This window comes from Mustela lutreola, chromosome 7 (genome assembly GCF_030435805.1).
Source record: "Mustela lutreola isolate mMusLut2 chromosome 7, mMusLut2.pri, whole genome shotgun sequence".
In the NCBI taxonomy this organism is placed as follows: domain Eukaryota; kingdom Metazoa; phylum Chordata; class Mammalia; order Carnivora; family Mustelidae; genus Mustela; species Mustela lutreola.
This window is the reverse complement of record NC_081296.1, coordinates 54,542,028-54,564,843: the sequence shown is the minus strand read 5'-3', so window position 1 is coordinate 54,564,843 and position 22,816 is coordinate 54,542,028. Positions and strand designations below refer to the sequence as shown.

At 46.3% G+C, this 22,816-nt stretch overlaps 1 protein-coding gene across 10 annotated transcripts in view; it reads right to left on the bottom strand.

The window, feature by feature from the left end:
* MAP2K5 (mitogen-activated protein kinase kinase 5) overlaps positions 1-22,816 on the bottom strand; it is a 260,220-nt gene that overhangs the window by 5,076 nt on the left and 232,328 nt on the right. The gene's annotated exons all lie outside the window — the stretch shown is intronic.

Sequence of the window (22,816 nt, the reverse complement as noted above, 5' to 3'; positions counted from 1 at the left end):
CATTTCATCGTGACGAGATGCCTTCCTGACCGACCGCAGGGCACTCCCGAGGCCCTCCGTGTAGGCAGTGCTCTACCCTCTGCTGGCGGGGACACACCGCCTGCTGCAGTGCTAAGAGCTGCCCGAGGCGTAGGGGTCTGGAGATTTTCTTCCCAAATGGGAATTGACCTGCGTGGGGTCTGCACACTTCCTTCTCTTGCATAACTTCCTCAAGAACATTATGCATGTGAATCATCAATCATCTGCAGACATACCTGCCATGCGGGCACACAGTAGGCCCTCAATTAGTAGCAGGCCTGCGGCAGGACAAAGCCATCCGCATACTCTGTGTGTCAGCACTTGCCATGCGCCGTACAGTTGCTGGACAACAGCATGTGGCCTTGAACCCTCCCAGCACCTCCATTTACAGACAAAAGGAACTGAGGTGCCAAGCAATGGGTCAAGAGCTAGAAAGCAGCAGACGCACGGTTTGAATCCAAGGCTCTCTTCTGTCCTGGAGGACAATGACCACTGTGCTTTCTGAGGTCAGGCATGGTGAGTTCTAAATGTCTACTTCCGGGGCACCTGGGTGGCTCAGTTAAGCGTCTGACTCTTGACTTCAGCTCAGGTCATGATCTCAGGATTGTGGGATGGAATCCCATGTTGGACTCCATGCTCGGCGGGGGGCGGGGCATGTCTGCTTGAGATTCCTTCCCTCTGCCCCTCTGCCCACTTGCAAGCATGGCCTCTCTCTTTCTAAAATAAACACATCTTAAAAAAAATAAATTTCTACTTTTTAAAGATTTTATTTATTTATTTGTCAGAGAGAAAGAGCGAGCGAGCACAAGCGAGGGGAGCAGCAGACAGAAGGAGAAGCAGGCTCTCTGTTGAGCAGGGAGCCTGATGTGGGGCTCGATCCCAGGACCCTGGGATCATGACCTCAGCTGAAATCAAGAGCTGGATGCTTACCCGACTGAGTCAGCCAGGTGCCCCTCAACAAGTGATTTTTTTTTTTTTAAGATTTTATTTATTTATTTGACAGACAGAGATCACAAGTAGGCAGAAAGGCAGGCAGAGAGAGAGGAAGAAGCAGGCTCCCCGCTGAGCAGAGAGCTTGATGCGGGGCTCAATCCCAGGATGCCGGGATCATGACCTGAGTTGAAGGCAGAGGCTTTAACCCACTGAGCCACACAGGCGCCCCAACAAGTGGTTTTTAACTGGTAACTGCAATTAGAGTGACAAAAAGTGTCCTACCTTGTTCAAAGTCCTATGTATTAGGCAGTTCTATTCAAATGATTTAATAATCAGCAACTCTGAGTATTCTTATCTCCATCTGACAGATGTGGAAACTAAAGCACAGGAAGGTTGAGGAAGTAGCCCAAGGCTGTGGAGCTTGAATGCTGTGTTGTCTCCAGCGCCCGAGCCCTCCGCCATTGTGTTGTCCTGTGGCATGAGTGCCAGGGCTGGAGATGGCAGCCTCCACCCTGCAGGACGGCCTAGAGACCCAGTCTCTAGAGAAGCAGGAAAACTATAGGTCTAGTGCCTGGAAACCTTCCAGGGCTAGACACTGACTGGACTCTGAAGGTAACCACAGAAAGAACAATCAGAAACAGGGTGTTCAACAGCTGACTGTACCCCTAACCTCTGCTCTCCCTCTATGGGGCCTTTTTTGTCACGTCTCCTCATAGAAGATGCCGTCTTCCCCAGAGAGAACTGTGCACACACCCTCTTGTTGACCTCTCCAGAGGCCTTCTCTTGTTCTGTCATGCGTTAATATCATTTGAACCCACTGTTACCCTAACGTTAGACTGGAAACCCCTTGAGGGCAGGGCAGAGCAAATCACTTAGGAGCCACCAAGGCAATTAGTTGGACTGACTGGTAAGTTATGGCATTTCCCCAGGGGTCTGCTGCCAGGCTGAGAAGCACCACAGGCTGGGGTGGGCGGGCCTAGTGAGAAGTCTTGAAGAGCTGAGGAGGCTCTAGACTCTGGCGGGAGGCAGCGGTCCTCTCTGGACCACAGGATGAGCCCAGTCACCAGGCACTCCTCTCCCACGGAGGAGGAAGTCACATGGGAGAGAACTCCAAGGACCCGGGAGCCCGCTGAAGCAAGCAAGCCAAGCCAGTAGCCAAGTCTGAAACAAGTGAGAGTCCAACAGGCTGCTCGCATGAGCTGGTGGGGCAGTCTTGTGATTAGGGGATGCCTATAAGGGGTGACCCGAGAGGCTGAAGGGTCCCCAGTGTCAACGCTCTGCCCACCACTTTGTGTTTCCTTGCTGGGCCTGCGAGCCTTGCCACAAGGCTCTCCGCACGTCCCCTGTAGGACTGCAGTCCTCGCGGTGGGGCTGGGACTTCCGTTCCTACTCAGCACTAATGGAGGAGTGGCAGGGCCCAATGGGACTGCAGAGACGGGCGGAAACGCAGGATGTGAGGTGTGTGAGGGCTTCTACATGTTTGATTCAAGTTGTCAAGAAATATTTTAACTGTAGGTGTACAAACCTAATTAAAAACGACTGTACATCCTCATCTGCTTAACTCAGTGTGCTCCACTGAGTACCGACCGGCAACCGTTACCCTGCACAGTGATGTGAACTTATTCTTTGCGGCTCCTGGAGCAAAGTCAGTCCTGCTTGTCAGATCTGTGCATGTTATTGGACTTCTCTGTGGGGGGACAGCCAGGAGGGCTGTTCTGGTGCACTGGTCATTTGAAAGATCTCAGGGCTGCGACGTGCACTCACACCAGAAGGACAGAGAACAACGGTGAGTGCCATGCAGGAGACAGGTGCACCGAGCCCATGAAGTCCGTCCGCCCGGCGGCTGCCCCATGATGCCCAACAAGGGCGCTGAGGGTCAAGGCTGCTCTGAGTTTCTGATGGTGTCTATTCCAGCAGCTCTGCGTCCCTCTTGTCTGACCTACAGATTCACTGTAAGCAGCTCATATGAACAGTTGCTAGTGACTATCAGTGACTAAACTCTGAAAACAAAAGTTTTCTGCTATTCCCTTTGTAAAGCTTCTATATGTGTTTAACAGATGCTTGAGCTGGACCGGCACTGGGAAGAGTCAGGAGTTCCTTGACTCTGTGCTACTGAGACAACAGCATAGGGAAACTGACCGTTCACGGAGATAGCACTGTAACTCCCGCTTAGGAGCCCAGCTCTTGGATTCTGTGTCCTTCAAGAGAGGGCTCACGAATGACTTTACAAAGAAGTGTCCTCAATGAACACCAATACATTCATGCTAAAAAAAACAAAACACCCTTCTTTCCCCTCTTAATAGCGTTACGTAATAGAGAACATTCTGCGGCTACAGGTTCAAAACTACTAATTGAATCCTGGCTTACCTAGGAGGTCAGTCTGATCAGCGAGCAATCTGACTTATAAAAGGACGCACAGATGCCCGGTGTCTGCTGGCCTGCTGACAAGTGGTAGGGCAGCAGGCAGTCTTTATAATATTAATTACATGACATAAGAAATCATAATCACCCCTGGGGTCAACTCTGCCTTTCAGGTCCGGTGTGCCAGGCTGGTCACCAGGCGGAGCTGGGGAAGGAGGTGGCTGGAGGGGAGTCCCCACAAATGGGGACTTAGCAGGGAGGAGCCGAGGCCCCTCTGTGAAAATCCTTCTCTCCGTCCCTGTATAGGATAATGCAAGGAGCCCAGGACAGAGTCAGCAAACCCTCCTGGTGCTATCCCCGAGTGATGGTTTGAGAAGGGCCATGACGGCCTCACTGCAAAGGGCAGACTACTCCCCGGGGGAACTGCATTCCCCAGGCTTCATCACTCCTCATGCAAGGACTCTGTTGTTACTACACTCCTGAGCTGTGCCCCCAGGGAGGAGGAGTGCAGCAGGAAGGATGGAGCAGGGTGAGCTCAGGGGCCTCCTGCCCACGGGGAGGGCGCGTTCCGGCCTGCCCTCTGGTGGGGGGTCTAAGGCTGCTCACCCCTGGGAACCGGTAAATTCCCAGCAAGGCAACGTGGGCCACAAGGTAAGTGCATCCTTTAATCTAGGTCTTTGTAGAAGTAAAGCCGATCCTTACTTTCCATCATTTCCTGAGTCCTGTTTCTTAGTTGGTTTTGAACATGGGGACAAGGTTTGCTAGCCTCCTCAGTCCCACCGAATACAGCTGCACTCTCTTCCTCTCAGGGAGGGGTTTATAAGGACGAGATCACGGGTCCACAGACTCGGCGTCTCAGACACAGGTGGGCAGTGAGTGGGGGGTCCTTACTCCTCTGCATAGAACACTCTGGGGGTGCAGCAGTGAGACGGGGCGGCCAGTCTTGTCTCTGTGCAGCTACCGGGGAACCTGCCTGATCTACCTAGCTCGGCTTTCTAGAATGTGCTTTCTCGGCCTCTGATTTCTAAAGCTCTTCCCCACCCTGGGTGGGGGTAGAGGGGGCCCCTTCTGGCCCTTCATTTTCTTTTAAGACCTCAGAAACAGTTTGCAGCTGTGACACGCCATTTCAATCAACCTTCCTGAGTTTACTCTTCACCACTGCTACAGAAATAGATGTTTCTCCCCAAATATTCAATTATTAGCAGCAAATTGCTTACCTCTAGCCATCCTAGCCTGTACACAGGCATCTAAGGGGGTCAAGGAGCTCTCCACCTTTCATCTGAGCATATCTATGTGCTCCTACACAGGGTAATTGGTCAGAAAATGGCCCATCGAAAGAACAAGATATTTCCCAAGGTCCCTGCGAGTCATCCTAGAGCTTGTGCAGTACGGTGCAGGGAGGGGGCACAGGGTGACTTCAGAGGGCCACAGGAGTTGGGATTACGGGGTGCCAGAGGCAGAATGGGGGTCTTGCTTCAATAGTGCTGAGGACTCTTGCCTGACAGGCTGACTCTGCAGTATGTCCAAGTAGTGAATATGGGGCCGTTTACTGATGTCTAGATGGTCAAGGTCTGTCTTGTGGGGTGATGGCTGTATGGTGGTGGAGATTAAAAGACGCAATGCTCAGAAGGATGGATTTTCTCTCTGGCCCTCTTGTTTTGTTTGTCTGTTGGTTGGTTGTTTTTTTTCATCTCTGAAGCTATGATGTTTGAGCTTGGAGACCTTTGCTTTACATGTGCATGTGCTCATGTGTGTGGGTATATGTGAGCATGTGGGTATAGGAAAGGCAGGGGGTAGGCAACCAGAACTGGCACAATTTCTGGCACATGGTGGGAGCTCCGTACATTTGTTGAACACAGCAGAATGGAGTGATTCTGACAGTGAGTCAATGAAGAGATGATGAGAGACCAAGACAGCCTAAGAGTCTTCCTTCTATGTGGCCCTCCAATGTGGCCCTCGCCATGGCAGATAAAATGCAACAGTTTTAAAAAGCATGGCTGAACTGAAAGAAAGGCAATCCATAACGGTTACCAAGGAAGACGGAGCTGAAAGCCAGAATAAGTGAGTGGAAGTCTTGTGGTTTTATAGGGGCTACTGGTTCCAGGAATGTAGTTCTAGAAAGAATGAAGAACTAAGCAGAAACAGGAGACAAGGTTCCCTAAGGAGCTGGCCCTGAGACCCTGAACAAAGCTTAAACTACAGAAGGGATAAGCTATGAAAGGCTAACCATCAGCAAAGGGGACTGTAAGTGGCCCTGAGCGGGGCTGCCCAAGCAATAAAAAAATGGGGCAGAGCCCTATGCAGTTTGGGACCGGGTGCACTACCTCTATAGTTTGAGAACCCCAGACTGATAAACTGATACAATGTTGATCTTGATCTTGTGTTACTCTGGAATGTCTGTCAGAAGCATACCAAAAACCCTTCTGCGGCAATCCTTCTAAAATTAAGCCATTTCCATAGTGATAAACCCCACTCAGTATGAGCTTACAGTAAAAATTTCCAAACGTGAGGATATAATTCACCATAGACAAGAATGAGCAGACAACATAACGCACAGGAAGATGAGAGTTCTCAGAACTGAGATAATTGAAAAATAATTGGGAGGGAAAATGTAAAAAAGTGCACATTTGAAAAGATTAAAAACGTACAAGAAGACAGTAATGTATTAAGAAAAGAATATGAAATGATGAAAAACAGAACAGAAAGACCTGAAAAAGAATGTAATGTTAACTTATAGAAAATAAAACAGTGGGGATGCCTGGGTGGCTCAGTCGGTTGAGCAGCTGCCTTCAGCTCAGGTCATGATCCCAGGGTCCTGGGATGGAGCCCCACATTGGGCTCCCCGCTTGGCAGATAGCCTGCTTCTCCCTCTCCCTCTGCTTGCTGCTCTGCCTACTTGTGCTCTCTCTCTCTCTGTCAAATAAATAAATAAAATCTTAAAAGAAAAGAAAAAGAAGTCACTGGAAAAACAAAACAAAACAAAACAAAAGAAACTGCACGGATGAGCCAGACAGCTGAAGAGAGACTTAGTAAGCTACAACGAATGGCCTAAGAAGATCATCCAGAGCACAGTAGAGAGAGAAAAATTTCCTTTTAATGTGAAAGAGAAAGGCCCAGCAGAAAGACCCAGACAAGACTGAACATGTGGGGGAGGGTGATATCCAGAGACAAGAGTTGAGGATTTTGAGAGCTGATGAAAGAGTGAATTCCCAGAATAGAGAATCACAATGATCTCCAAATAGAATGAATATAATGAAATCGACACCAGACACATTGTAGGGAGAGTGCGGAACACTAAGGACAGTGACGTATTGCCTACAGAGGGAGGTGCAGAGTCTCATCAGCAAGAATAGAAGCCAGAGGACAACAGAATCTCTTCAAGACCCCAGGAGAGACAGTCAGCCTAACCTGTTCCGATTAAACTGACGATCAAGAATGACCGCAAAGTAAAGATAATTCTAAACAAAAGCTCAATGGTCCTGCCCCCCACAGCCACTCCCCGGCAGAACTCTTTCTTGAGGAAGCACAATGCAACAGTGACAAGGAACAAACAACTGGTATGCCCATGGAAAAATCTAAACAAGCACTAATTATGTATAAAATGACAGTGACAGTAAGGACTGATTCCGAGGATCTGAAAACAAGGTGACGATGAAATCCTGGACCTTGAGGACATGCAAGGAGGGACGGAGGAGATGCTCTCAGGGGAGAAGGGCTACGGCAGAGAGTGCTGGCCGCCTCTCAATGACCCTTCTCTCTTCCTCCTTACTGACACAAATCCTGATTCTAGGGAGGAACATTGTTACCCAGCAGAGCAACTGTACCCCCACCTCCCTTGCAGCTAGTTTTGGCCCATGTGAGAATATACGCTGTGTGCCAATGTCCTGAACACAAGGGCAAGCTTTTCTACTGCTTTTTCTCACTGCTGGCGGCTAGAGCTCAAATGCCCCTAGGCTGGTAAAATGGAAGGAGCTGCTGCACTAGTCCAGGCACCCCACTTAAAGAAGGCACCTTTGTGGCCTTCTTTAAGCTGCTGTTTGCCTTTTGATCATATGCGATTTAAACGAATTCTACCTAATAAGAAGGTAAGACACAGACCCTAAGGCTGCATATTGTTTGGGAGAGTATATTTATTGACTAACCTTAGGCTTTGCTAAATTAGATGAAAAATTTAGGGATAATCCATGAGAGGCTAGAAACAGAATATAATTCCTTCACCAATAGAAAGAATAAAAGGGAAGGGGGAAAAAATGAACCCAATAGAATAGAGAAAGAAGAAGTTAAAAAAAAAGAGTATTGTAGAGAGAAAGCACAAAATAGGATAATAGAAAAATATTCAAGTATACCAACAAGCAATAAATATAAGTGATTAAAGTAATCAATTAAAAAAACACTGGATGAAATTTAAAACACCAACCACAAAATGCAGAGATTCATTTACAAGAACACAGAAACGGTAAGAGCAAAGGGAAAGTAAAACACATAGCAGACAAATATGAACCAAAAGACAGCAGAGGTTTATTAACAGCAGACAAAAAGGAAGATCACAGCAATATATTCGAGACCGAGGGCATTCATGTAAAGGTAAAGGACACACCTTGAAACGAAGATAGAGTCTTTTGGCACGGCGAACACTTACAGACAGAACTGTAAGGAGAAACTGACAAAGCCACACCATTAATCGAGGAAGATTTGAACACAGTCCTCTTAATGACTGAGAGAGAGAAAGTGTGTGGAAAATTAGGACACAAAATATTTGGGTCACACAACTGACAAGTTTGATCTACAGGCTGTGAAGAGGACACTGCATTCAGCAATGAGAGAACACATGCACAAAGAGAACACAGGGAGAAAAGTCAACCACGTAATGAAGGAACTTCAACAAATACCGATTTGGAACTTCAACAAACACAGATTTGGACCAACCATGAACAGTGACCAAGATGCATGGAAAGCGGGTAACAATCAAAAGACAGCAAAACACTTGAGTGTTTGCAATTAAAAAAAAAAAATACTTCTGAACAATCCATGGGTCAAAAAGGAAATCCTAATTGAAATTAGAAGTTATTTAGAACTGAGTGACATAAAAATACTACATATCAATATTAATGGGATAGAGCTAAAAAATATTTAAAAGGTAATTTACAGCATTATATGGGTATTTAGGGGTGGGGAAGATTGGAAAATTTTCAACAGAATATAAACAAATTGTAAAAAGAACAAAAAATAAATCCAAAGAAAACATAAGATTGCAAATAAAGGGATTAGATAGAAAGGTATCAAAGAAATGGTCAATTCAATAAAATACTGGTCCTTTAAAAAATTATTAAAGGAGACTAACCTCTGACAGAACTGATAAAAAACAAAGTATGCATCACTAGGAATGAAAATAGGATACATAACCGCAAATCCAGAAAACAAAGGAACGATATTCCATATGAATTCATGAGGCCAACATATTTGAAAATGCAGAGTGATGACCTTACAGCAGACAGAGTGGGGTCGGGGGGGGGGGGGGATATGAACAGATATATGGTGGGGGCAGTGCAAAGGGTGGTGACTGGGAGGTTCTAAGACCCCTGACCAAACATCACCATGCCAGGTGAGCCCCAGGTCCTGAGCCCTGGTACCCCACTTTCAACTTTTAAAAGAACTTCCTATTCCATTGTCTCATCTTATTTCAAGAAGCATCCAATTAAGCAAGAGCTGATACTCCTTAAAATCCATCTTGGTGGGCACCTGGGTGGCCCAGTGGGTTAAAACCTTTGCCTTTGGCTCAGGTTGTGATCCCAGGGTCCTGGGATCGAGCCCCACATCTGGCTCTCTGCTCAGCAGGGAGCCTGCTTCCCCGCCTCCTCTGCCTGCCTCTCTGCCTACTTGTGATCTCTGTCTGTCAAATAAATAAATAAATAAAATCTTTAAAAAAAAAATCCATCTTGGTAATAGTTTTTCTAGTTGGGATAAGGAACTGGGGTACCAGGGGTGTCTTTAGCAGAGGTCATGATCCCAGGGGTCCTAGGATCGAGTGTGGTGTCAGGTTCCCTGCTCAGTTGTGAGTCTACTTCTCCCTCTGCACACACATCCCCTTGCCGGAATGTGTGCTTGCTTCTCTCTCTCTCTCAAATAACTAACTAAATAAATAAGATCTTAAAGAAAAGGGGGAATGATAAACAACCCTGTGCATGAACACTGAAACTAAAGGGCACATTTTTGATGCTATCAAATCAACAAAAAACAGAGAGGAAAGAAAACTGCTAAAGACACTGGCTATCAAAATTTTGGGTACATAACTGAAGTGCCATCTTTTTTTATTTTTTTTACTGTTTTCAGCTGTGATGCCCCTGAGTTCACTGGGCCTCACTCAATTCATTGGAATGGGTTTCTATTGTGGTGAGTGTGGGGGAGCCCAGGGGACTGACTGGGGCAACCCTTTTGGAAAATTTGAAGAGCTTAACAAAGGCCAACACTGTCAGGCCTATTCTACAAAATACAGGATTAAAAATGACCAGTTACCAAAAAATAAATAAATAAATAAAGGAAAAAATAAGAAAGAAAGAAAAGAAAATGACCAGTTACTCTAGCGTTTCTGCTATCAGCAACCAACGTTTTCCATTGGAAACCACCCCTCTTTTTCTTTTTCAAAGGATCGCCACAAAAAAGGAGCAAGCCACTTGAAAATTCTGATCATTCCGTGTCCCAGCAGCAAACAAAAGTCATCAATAGAACCCACTTCTAGCCTTGAGCAATATTTTCTAAAACAAAACACAAAGAACCTGTGGTACTTAACTATTCTGTTATTGATTTACTGTGGTTTGCAAGGTAATGTTGAAGAAAATTAAATGTATGGAAGCCTGAAATGCGTTTTCCATGGCGGTGAACGGTGTGGCCTGCGTTTTCTGAGGCTGTGTCGTTGGTCATGCGCACGATGAATGACTAAGGGAGCACACTTCATCTGCTTACAAATAAGCTGGCCGCCTTCACAGCAGAGACTTATGAAGCCAAGTCTGTTTTTACGGGGAAGAGGGACAAAGTTACTTAGTTACAAGACTGCTTCTCCTTGCACTTGTGCTCTAGTTTTCAATCAAATCCAGTATAGATGTGGGGAAAGACTTCTAGTTACCTCACTCTAAATCTGGTTTTTAGAGCCTGAGCACTTCCTTTGGTATAGTCATGGCTTACTCGGTCCCTCCAGAAAATAAGAAAATTTCAACACGCTGAAGTCTACCCTAATTACTGATTCAAGACCAAAGTGGTCATATTGTTTTGGACACGGACACTGACACGCCACATTACCTAGAGTTGTATTCCTACTTAGACAAACTGCCTGTTTCCAACTCTGGGAGCACCCTGACACATCAACAGGTCACTACAATTCGACACCCGTATTTAAGACAAAGAATCTGGAAGTTCAGCTGAAACTTGATCACTTCTAGCTAGTCACTCGAGCCTTTATTCAAGCCGATTTTCTCGTATTGCAGACTTAGCACTAACAAGCTTAGTATCTGGTTTCCCAATGTAAAGCCCAAAAGAAACAGTCAAAGGGTAGAGGAAGAGGTGAGGGGCCAAGGGTTGGAGGGAAGACCGAGGACAGGCATAAGAAGAGCCATCGACAAGCAGCACAAACACACCAAGAACAGGAAGTGAGCTTGGGGCAGTCAGGGCAGGGACAACGGCCTCACACACGGCAGTATCAGGAGACACTGTTACAGCAGAACACAGCTAACAGACGATGCTCACAATGACAACCTAAAGACATTCTTTTAAAAAGCTAAATCCTGGGGCGCCTGGGTGGCTCAGTTGGTTGGGCGACTGCCTTTGGTGCAGGTCCTGATCCTGGAGTCCCAGGATCGAGTCCCACATTGGGTTCCCATCTCTATGGGGAGTCTGCTTCTCCCTCTGACCTTCTCCCCTCTCATGCTCACTCTCTCTCAGATAAATTTAAACAAAACAACAAAAAAAGCTAAATCCTGATGTACCTATCTAAACGCTTAAGAGGATAAGGAAGAAAATGACAAATACTTTCAAGAAAACTCTTCTCTATAATCTACTTTTTAAAATTTTTTAAAAAAATATATTTTATTTATTTATTTGACAGACAGTGATCACAAGCAGGCAGAGAGGCAGGCAGAGAGAGAGATAGAGGGAAGCAGGCTCCCCGCTGAGCGAGCCCGACTCGGGACTCGATCCCATCATGACCTAAGCGGAAGGCAGAGGCTTCACCCACTGAAGCACCCAGGCGCCCCCTTTTTTAACCTTTTGATTTTATAAAGAATAAGCTTCCGTTATCTGTATAGTTCCCTTATATGGAGCAGCTCATTCACCAACAGAAGGCGCAGAGCTGCCCTCTCAGCTTTCGAACGTCAATGTTAAACATGGCAAAGCTCTCACCCTGCCCAGAGCCTTTCTGCAGCACCGTGCAATGTCACCGGGCAGACGAGCCCTCAGATCATCTGAATTCAGTGAAGACATATGGGGACACTCAGGGCCCAAGTTTATCTCCGCTTCCTTCGCAGAGAGTTTGATTACTTCTAAGATTTATGGTCGAAGTGGAAGGAAAAAAGAAATACTTCACAAGAGCAGATTTATAACCTCATCTTTTTTTTTTTTTTTTTTTTTTTTTAATAACATTAGGGATGACATCTTATGACAGAATCTTGGAATGACTGCTGAGCAACTTGGAAACTCAGTGGGAAGTTTTATATTTTGGGGGTTTGGAGCATTTTGTTCTTAGAAAGGTCAGGTAGGAAAGGACCAGGGAAATGAGCCAGGGAGATGGTCAGAGAGTGAGTGTCAGCTGGTTTAATTTTCTGTGTCAACTCTGAAAATTAGATAAACAATGACAAACCAGGCTTTTAAAATGAACTTGTCAGTTCTGGTTTTCTTGATACATGGTAACATTTTTCAAGTCCTGGTAGTCCTAAAGACAGATTTAACCCCTGAGAGGTTTATGTGTAAGTGTTCTGAAGTCTGCACATCTGAAAACAAAAGGTTCAGTCCAACTCTGTAACCCTCGAAAGAAAAACTAATTATCTTTGAAACTTAAAAACTCTTCTCCTAACAAATAAGGGGACTTTGCTACAGCCAAAAGGTTTATTAGCCTTTTCTGGACAGTCTCAGCAACTTTGTTTTTTTTTTTTTCTTTCTTTCCCTCTCATCTTCTTGGCTCCCCAGACCAGTTCAGCCCATTCAACATGGTCCCTTGATCTTTCCACTACTGTTCTAGATGATACTGAAATCTTGAGCTGGTGCTCCTTTTCCTCCTGCAAACCGAGGGGTGGGGGGCACAGACACCGCCCCTGCTCCCCCCCTTCCCTGCTCTGCTGTCATGAGGATGTGGGATAAAATAACTTCCTTATTTTAAGTCTACATTTCTGTGGCGACACACTCCCTCGTGGTGAGGGGGAGACAGCAGCAAGGACTTTTAATAGCTGCCCTTATTGGCTCCGCTATAAGGATATTTATTCAAAGATAACCCAGTTTGAAGATGTTGATTTGGAGAGAGAAATACAGTTACTTACAGACAGCAGCATTTGACTAGGGTTTTTCATTCCACAAAGTGCTTTCAAGCTCGTGATCTAAATTCCAATGTCACGACCACTCCCAGGAAGTGGCTGGATGGCATTACTATTACTACCTCCAATCTGTGGGTTCAAAAACTAGGTTCAGAGTAAGTGACTGGGTTAAGGTAGAGGGGGGATTTGAACCAGATGGTCCGCTCCAACGCCTGTGCCTTTTGTTAGAATATGGTATACCAGCAACATAATCGAGACCGTGGTGAGCTCTGCGCCCAGGCCAGGCACTGGTCGGCTGCTCTCACGTGTGTCACCGCATGCCACCTCCCGCTGAAGTAGATGCCACCTGTTAATGAACGAGGATGACGGAGCTCCGAGGCAGTAAGGACTGCTGGGTGGCTGAAGTCTCAGGGCTGGCCTGACCCCAGGTGCTGGATGTCCCATGTCCGTCTTTCCCCAACCCTACAGCTGTTAGAACCTGTCCTTCCCCTGCCCAACAGAGCACAGACACCATGGTTTGCCCTGAAAAGAGGCATCCCAACTGTTGCACTCGTGCACAGCCTATAGACAAGATGGCAGTGCCCTCAGACAGCATTTCAAAGTATGAAGTTGGTGATTTTTAGCCCTCCAATATCAGTCTTGGCCTCATCCCTAAATCGGATGTCCTTTTCTTTTCTGATGTAGAAAAGGGTCCTGAGTACAAAATCACCTCTGCTACCAGCTCACTGCTGAGAAGAAAATCACCGGATTCAATCAACTCACGGGAAGGTGAGGGGAATGGGCAAGAGCGCCGGGACCGCGTGTGTTTGAAGAGAGGGCGCTCGCCCAGCACGAATGCCGTCTCTGATCTCTCAGGGGGCCCGAGCGCTGGTGTAAGGGGCTCCGTCGGTGCCCGCACGTCATTGACCTGTGGCTCCTGGGGGCGGGGAGCTCTCCTTTTCTGCACTGCGGCTGCCCCCCACCCCCACTCTGTGAACTTTGTCTTCTGCCAAACAGGGAGAAGAGCAGCAGCCTCGAGGGGAGGCTGATGTTAGTCACAACTACCAATGACCGAATCGCGGCTGGACTTATCATACCTCCTTTCTGAGGAGATTTTTATAACACCTAATGTATGTTTACTGTTAAGAACGGAAGACACTGGCCCAGTTCTCCTGACGGCGGTGCACCTTGGAGGTAGATGGGCAATAGAGAAGTAGGGAGAATTAGGAACCTTGCCAATTCTCCAGGAAGGACCCTGTATTAAGGGTCCTCGATGCTCATGGAGCAGCCCCTCTCCTGAGCCTCAAGCCTCCAGCCCCGACTCGCTCCCTCATTTAAGCCAAGAACGAGCAGACTTCCCTGGGTTCAGAATTCCGTGTAACTAAAACACAAAATAGAAAAGAGGCATCCCAACTGTTGCACTCGTGCACAGCCTATAGACAAGATGGCAGTGCCCTCAGACAGCATTTCAAATACAGTTTATTAGTGTGTGATATGAAAAGGGTATTTTTATTGCATGATATAATGCAATGGGACCTTGGGCGCTCTGTGGAAAGACCTCACACTCAGAAGTGTAATGAACCCGTAGTCCCAAAAACATTATACTGTACATTAACCTATCATTAATGGCACATTAGGGCTGGGGGCATTGCACGCTTGCTGGTCAGGGCTCCATCAGGACAGTGGTGAGAAAACCACACAGTCTTCCCAGGCTTAAAACAAATAGAGAAAATAAATATTCCTGATGTCTACAGGCAGCATTAAAGGAAGTTCAATCCCAGCTCTGCCCTATAATTTCCAAGCCTGCTTTTCTAGGAGAGGAAGACCCACAACTAAACAAAAGAAGGAAACGGCCCTCTTCCTTTTTACCCCTAGCTATTGGCTATGCAACCTCCGAGCTGGCTCGGCAAGGCCGCCATCAGATGGGCCCTTTTGTTAGCATAAAAGCTGACCAAAGGACAGCTTGGATCCTGGATCCTTGGCCCGGGATCCCAGACCAGAGAGGCAGAAGTAGCCATGGAGGTGGTATGTCTACCTCCCTTGCTTTCTAGATGGGGTAGTCAAGGCTCAAAAACACAAGGGAACAGAAAGAGGGACAAAGTATGTGCAACATATCACAAACGATCAACAAATGCAAGGATAAAGTGTTTAACTTCCTAGTTAATAAAACAATGCAAAGTAAAATGACTATCCCTGATCGGATTGGCACTGATTCAAGTCTGGTAATTCAGCATCACAAGAGGGGAGCTGGCATCCCCATATCCAGTATACAAAATGCATACAGAGATGGTTGTCCCTCTTAAGAGCAAAGATCTGGAAATGGTCCAGAAGTTCTACGATAGGGTCCTGGTTATATGGTACATTCATATTATGGATTACCATGTGGCCATTAAAAAGAACGACGTAGATTTTCATAAGGTCTGGAAAGATTCTAAAGATATAGTAAGTGAAAACGCAAGGTGCAGAACAGTAACAACAGAAACCACCGTGAACAACAGCAGAACACCCTGGAGAGCAGGGCTGGGGGCATGGGAGGGGCTGGGAGAGCACGAATTTTTACACATATCCTCCAGGGCTACTGGAAATTATAACCATGACTTAAAAACAAGTTTCAGAAAAGAAATGATGAGGGTAGGAGCAAACATCTTCGGGAACATCTTCTTTTCCAACTCCTATGCCATCTGCTTTACGTGCTTCACCTTGTCTGGGTTTGCACAAAAACAGAAACAGTAAGTGAGTCACTATGACCCTCCCCTTCTACGAAGTGGGGACTGAAGCCTCAAGGGGTGAAATAATTTGTTCAAGGTGACTCTCTTCATCTTCCTTCAATTACGGAACAGAGTATTTATAAAATAGAGAAATTCTGGCCAAACTCTTGACGCAGCACACAGCCACCTTCCTGAGCTGGGACAGTTTGCCTAACTCAGGGGTGATCAGGACGTGGGGGAGAAGGCAAGGAGAAGAGGCAGAGGTCCAGTCAAACTTCTGGAAATACCTTATCTCCACACCATAAAGGGGGTGTCCTTTATGTGTCCAGGTAAATAATGCCTGGCAGCCAGGGCTCAAACACATGGAGGGAAGTATTTCCCTAATTAAACATGAATCAACTTCAAAGGAAACCCAGCTGCTGTTCCACGGAGAGGCAGCGGCCTCAGACCGGCAGAGTGGCAAGGTGATAGTTGGGGCCCGGAAGTCTCCGGGCAGCCCCACAACTTAGGACTCTCTGTGTCAAGTCTCCCCACTGTTCCAGAAAGTTTGCTCTGTTTTCTCATCCCTTCATCCTTCCCAATAACAGCCTTGTGATTTTTGGATAACCGACTTTGCAGCAATATTTTAAAATGCTAGATTTTATTTGTCCTGGGGTCTGCCAGCACATGCTGTAATTAAAATGTTGATTAGTAAACAGTTTAAATATATGACAGACAATGCAGTTAAAGCCTACAGTTAGGTCAATATGTGATTTAGATTTGCCATTTAAAAAATCTCATTTAAATTTTGCATACATTAATCACTACCATACTTCAAGGTTCTGATATCCACCTGACTACAATATTAAAATAAAACTTGCTGCCCCAGGGAAATCCTACTTATTCTTAATTGTTTCGAGGCTTTGATGGGCTTTTAATCTAAGATTAATTTATGCAATTTTAAATAACTCTTCTTATGATTAATAAGCTTGAAAATTAAAAGGAGTCTAAAGCAATTATAATGAGCATTTGGTCATAACCTCATTAGAAGAAGGAGTGAAGGATACAGCTCTGGAATTCTTACAAGACTACAATTTAAGGTTACTTTTAGAGAAGTCAAACATAGTTCCTGAAATTGCAAAGGCAGGTTAGCAAAGGTCACTGTTAAAATGACGGCTAGCTAGATTAGCATACTAATGATTTTCCCTGATGGTGACAGAAAGGACACTGAAAAGAAGCTGCAGAAAGAGAGACAAATGACATGCTGTCAAGAAGCTACAGGCTCTGAACTCAGTTTTCTCTTCTTCTGGCTGGAGACCTTCATGGAATTTCAGAAAAAGCCAGAGGGTTAGGACATCCCTACTCTGAAGCCGGTTCCAGCCAGAGTCTGGTCCTTGTGGAGCAGGCAGAGACCAGCACTGGGTGGCCCACCTGCCTCTGGAGCGGTAGCCTCACCAAGCCCCTGCACTTCTCAGGAACCAACAGAAGCTTCGTGCAGCCACCGCCCTTGCCGGTGGGCAGAGTCCTTCTAGATCAGACCCATCCCACCCAGCTAACTTCATTCCCTTCATTCCCAGGGGTCTCCTTTGCTTTGGCCAGAAGGAAAGGGGTTCCTCATTGTCCTGTGCTTCCTCTGCTCTCTGCTTGTGCTGTTCCTTCTTCCAGAAACCTTTCCCTCCTGTTTTTAGCAGTGATGGTGATGATCATGGCGACCATTTCCTGAGCGCTCATTTTGTGCCAGACACCGTGCCCGGCATGTAACATACTTTTACCTCACTTAAATCTTCCGCTCTGTGGGACTCCCTTTCTATGAGAAAGGAATGTGAGGCTGAGAAGGGGGGCCATGCCTGACCTCCAGAGCTAGCAAAGGAGGGGTGGAGGGACAGGAGGGGTTGGCTTTTGGCTGAGCTGCCACTTCTGATTCTCGTACTGAGACAAATTCCAAGGATCTTCCAGGTCCAGCTGGAGCCGAGCTGCCTCCCTGACCATGGAGAGCCTCAGCCGTCCTCCCCTGAGCTCTCACACCAGGCAAGTCAGCGGCACACAGCCCTTCTTGCCCTCTCCAAATGTCTCCCGTGCGGGGGTCTCTTCTGCTCCTCTATGACACAACTGTGTCTCATATTCTTTGAACCCATCCCAGCACCTCAGAGACACAGACAACCAATACTTGTTGATTAACTGGTTCACAATAATTCCCTCCAACAAGATGCTCGTTACATCTTACTGATAATAGAGGACAAAAAATTAAGCTTTCTAATCACTGGGGAGGAAAACTCACAGAGGTCCGCCCACCCCCCCAAGAAATTACCAGTTCACGGGACACTTGCTGGGAATAGCCAGCACACATTTACTTCAATCGAACTCACAGTCAGCACCACTAAACAAACGTGTTTTCCAAGAAGCTACTAGTTGGAAATGCCCAGAACACTAGACGGATGAAAAAAATCACAACCCAAAGAGGCTGAGTGATTCAGTGCTCTACATGTGTCTAGCACTTTACAGGTTGTAAGCACACTTCCACCAAACTCTCTTCTTGTTTAAATGAAAACAACAATACTGGAAGATTGGTATCATCCCCCCCACTTTGCAGATGAAGCAGCTGAGGCTCAGATAAGCCACATAACTGATGACTCCCCAGCTACTTAGAGCAGAGCCTGTACAGGAAATCATAGCTTCTGACAGCAATGCTCTCTCTGGTTTACCATGTTGCTTCTTGTCCACATTCACGGCAGACTCAATTTCAGGATCTTGAGCCCATCTTTGGCTTCTCCAGACTTCACATACAGAGGACAGGGCATGTCTGCCCATCGCCTGGCCACCAACCTTTCCACCTTTCCAATTCTACCGTAATGGTTATTGAAACGAGCAAGGTAACGGCTCCATGGTCGTGTTCCTGCTGCTCCGCTCCCATGTGTGTTGGACACACATTTGCGGGGTGTCTTCTCAGCCTGAGGTTCCCTTCTGCCTTCCTGTCAGACCGATCTCTGTCTGGCTTCCTATTCTGTGTGAACTAACTACTTTGATCACATGTCTCCTAAGGTCCTCACCAATTTAGCTTCTCTTTCCTTTAGTTCTTACCCCCAGCTGGTTTTATTGAGATGTAACTGACATACAGCAATGTGTAAGTTTCAGGTGTAGGGCACAATGATTTGACTTATAGAATACTGTGAAATGATTACCATAATAAGGTAACATCCATAATCTTTTTTTAAAAAAAAATCCATTGTCTTACATAAATAAAAAAGAATAAAAGAAAAAAAATTTTTTCCCTTGGGATGAATACCTTTAGTATTTACCATTTTAATAAATTTCAAATATACCATACAGCGGTGTTAACTATAGCTATCGCGTTTTATTTTCTTTCTTTCTTTCTTTTTTTTTTTTTTTTTTAAGATTTTTATTTATTTGAAAGAGATCACAAATAGGCAGAGAGGCAGGCAGAGAGAGGGGGAAGCAGGCCCCCTGCCAAGCAGAGAACCCAATTTGGGGCTCGATTCCAGGACCTTGGGATCATGACCTGAGCCGAAAGTAGAGACTTTAACCCACTGAGCCACCCAGGCGCCCCCACGTTGTATTTTCTTTCTTTCTTTCTTTTAATATTTTTATTTATTTGACAGACAGAGATCACAAATAGGCAGAGAGGCAGGCAGAGACAGGAGAGGGGGAAGCAGGCCCCCTGCCGAGCAGAGAACCTGATTCGGGGCTCTATCCCAGGACCCTGAGATCATGACCTGAGTCGGAAGGCAGAGGCTTTAACCCACTGAGCCACCCAGGCACCCTGCACTGTATTTTCTATTCCTAGTACTTATTTATCTTTTTGTATCTTTAGTACACACATTTATCGTACACCTTTGACCACTCTCACCTAATCCCCCCCCACCAAAACTAGCTTCTACGAGTCTGTTTTAAGATTCCACGTATAAGTGAGATCATAAGTATTTGCCTTTTTGTCAGATTTATTTTACTTAGTATAGTCCCCTCGAGGTCCATGCATATTGTTGCTAATGGCAGGATTTCCTTCTTTTTTATGGCTAGATAATATTCCATTGTACATACATACTGTATCTTTATCTGTTTATCAGTCAATGACACTTAGGCTGTTTCTGGACTTGGCTATGTAGATAATGCCATAAACGTGGGGGTGTGAGTATCTCTGACATAGTGTTTCCATCTCCTTTGAATGTATTCTCCGATGTAGAGTTGCTAGATCATATAGTTTATTTTTAATTTTCCAAGAAACCTCCATACTGTTTTCCATGGTGGCTGCACTAGTTTGCATTCCCACCAACAGTGCAAGGGAGTTCCTTTTTCTCCACATCTTCACCAACACTTGTCATCGCTTATCATTTGGGTGAGAGCCATTCTGACAGTTGAGTGGTGACAGCCCATTGTCGTTTGATTTGCATTTCCCTGAGGCTTAGTGCTGTTGAGCATCTTTTCATGTACCTGTTGGCCATTCCTATAATCTCCTCTGGAAAAAATGTCTGTTCAGGTCTTTTGTCCATTTTAATTGCATTGTTTGGTTCTTGCTGTTGAATTGTAGGAGTTCTCCATATATATTTTGCATGTTATCTCCTGATCAGATACACGGTTTGCAAATATTTTTCCCATTCTGAAGGTTGTCTTTCATTGAGTTCTTTTTGACCATCTATAAACAGATTACTGAACCACTTCTTGATGTCTCACTCAGGCCAGCTGTACCCCTGGTTATATCAGTGCTTCACTTCCACACAGCACTGTAAGCGCCTCCGATCAGCCTGTTTTTCCTGCAGCTGTTAGCTCAAGTGGCTGGTCTGAGAACTGCTTGCTACTGGTTTGTTACAAGGTAAGGAGCTATGCCAACAGGTCAATCAGCATGCAGCTTCCTTCATTGACCAATTTTCCCTACAAACAAACATTAGCTGCATAAAACAGAAGCTTTGAGTCATGCCTGATCTATATTCTGGTACAAACTCCTTATCTTGTGCTTGAGAAACAGTTCAGATGCTACTAGTAGTCCACGGTCCATATTTGAGTAGCACTATACAGCGTCTAGCAATAGATTTGGCACACAGAATGGGCTCAGTAAATTTGCTGAGTTCAAGGAAATTTCTCCCAAACTCAATGTACAGTATTTATCTCTTGGAAGTTGCTGATTTCTGTAACCATGATGGTAGAACTGAGAACAAGAAAAGGTTTGAGGCCCTCGATTACTGCTGCAGGCTGACAGAACCAAAAAACAGTAACTCAAAATTCTCACAGCTCCTCCCAGACGCAGACCAAGCACAAACGGCTGGTGATTATTTTCTCTCCCCCACATTGGTCTGTTTGCACTGAGGTCCAGGCTTCCATGGGCAGCCACCAGCTCCTTGCTTCAACCATGGCCTGGCAGTGGTAGGACGAGGCCAAGGGAGAGGGGACCATAAGGAGTGGGGGGAGCAACGATCCCAGCAGGGCATTTGGGGTTCACAAGCACACTGCTGAAGCCCTCCATGTTTCTTTGCGGGCTCTTTGTGCTTAGTTTTATCTTCTACTGCAAGAAATAGTTTGACTTCGCTGAAATTCTCACAACCACTCTCCCCTGCCCACTGTTAAACAGCTTTGTTTAAGGCAGAATCGTCCTAAGTCCGTGCTGGCTGCGTGGCTCCCGGCAAGTCAATTAACCTTTCTAAGCCCTGGTTTAACACATCGGTTAAATGGGAATAAGAATAACCCTTGTAGTGTTTGTGTGAAGGTCAAGTGACTAATTTATATGAAAGAACTCTGTAAACTCATGTGTTTAAAAAATGCTATTTGTTTAATTTCTCTCTTAAAACAGTAAGTCTGTTTTAAATGTTAAAGAGCAGAGGCTTTCCTGAATTTATCTGTAGCTCCAAGATGCAAGCACTCCTCCTTCCAACTACTTTCAGCTAAGTTCAGAGAAAATAAATTGTAGTGTGGATTCTGGCTAGTGTGGATCTTAGAGCTACTCTTCCTTATGATCTGAGCTGTGTTCCATGCTGTATGCAGAAAGTAACACACGCACATAAATAAATGTTCTGTGAGGCCTGCCTTACTTGTCACGAGTTCACAAAACCTCCCCAGAAAACGCTGGCTGGAAGAAATCTTGCCTTCCGCAGAAAACATTTTACCTGTTAATTTCATAACATTTCAATTCAGTAACTATTTAGCGAGCGTTCTACCTGGGGCTAGGGGCTAGGCTAGATGTCACGGATGCTCAGGTAAATGGGACATGAAGCTGTCCTCCAGAAACCTGTAGTCTTGTTTATGGACTGTTACCGGTTAGGTAGACAAACTACTGCCACGAAGGGAGAGATGGCGTGCTAACAGAGGGACCTGCCAGGAGGAAGGGTATGTAGGACAGGAAGTCAGGAACCCTACAGAGGCAGACCTGGGAAGCGTCACAGAGGTTGTGCTGGTTGACCCTCATTTCCCATCCAAAGCTACTTCCAATCCTCAGCAAGTCTGGGGGGGCCCTACAATGGCTGGAATTGCGGTAAGGAAACAGCACAAGCCAAGACACAACCGTGCGAGAACGCCTCCCGCCTGTGGGTGCTGTGAGAGCACAAGAGCACGGGCTGCGTGTGAAGGAGCCCCGCGAGGTGAACGGGGGGTGGGTGTAGGTAAGGGAGGGCCTGGGCCGGTCTCACATTCTATCCAGCACTTGGCTGTCTATATCCTCAGCCTTCTGGCTAGACCGCAGGCTGGCTGAGGTCAGGAATCAGGGGTGCCACGTGCCTCCTTGGCATCAGCCGGGAGGCTCCGAGTATGGAAAACGGGGAGAGCACACTTGTGACGCCCGAAGCGTGTTCTCTCCCATCTCCCAGGAGCAGAAAGGGCTCCTGAGACCCGCATCTGTACCACTCGTGCAGTGAGTTACAATCCAGCCAGCACCCCCCATCTACTCTTCTGCTTTTCTTTGGTACTTAACCCACATTCCGCACGAGGTAGCGCTGGGGCCTGCATGGGAGAGCTGGGCTTTTCCGCAGGCGGGAAGGACGGCGTGCCCAGCCACGGCCCTGCTGACCTCCCTGACGTGGGGACCGGACGCCTGCTTTGGGGAAAGGGCTTTCCAGCCTGGAAGCTGGTGTCTCGGGCCCTGCACACACGAGCGTTGCAGGGTTGCCGATTTTCGCCTTCCGAGAGTTAGAGCCGGAGCATTCCAGAGGCAAGGCCGCGGCTTCAGAAAAAAAAAAAAAAAATCATGTTTAATTTAAAAATTAGAAACTGGAGCAGGCTGTGAGCACAGGGGTTGATTGAAACAAAATTTAAATTCCTGTCAAGCCCATTTAAACACGGGGGCCCTTCATAGACAATTAGCTGCTCCCTGTGAATGCTGAATAAACT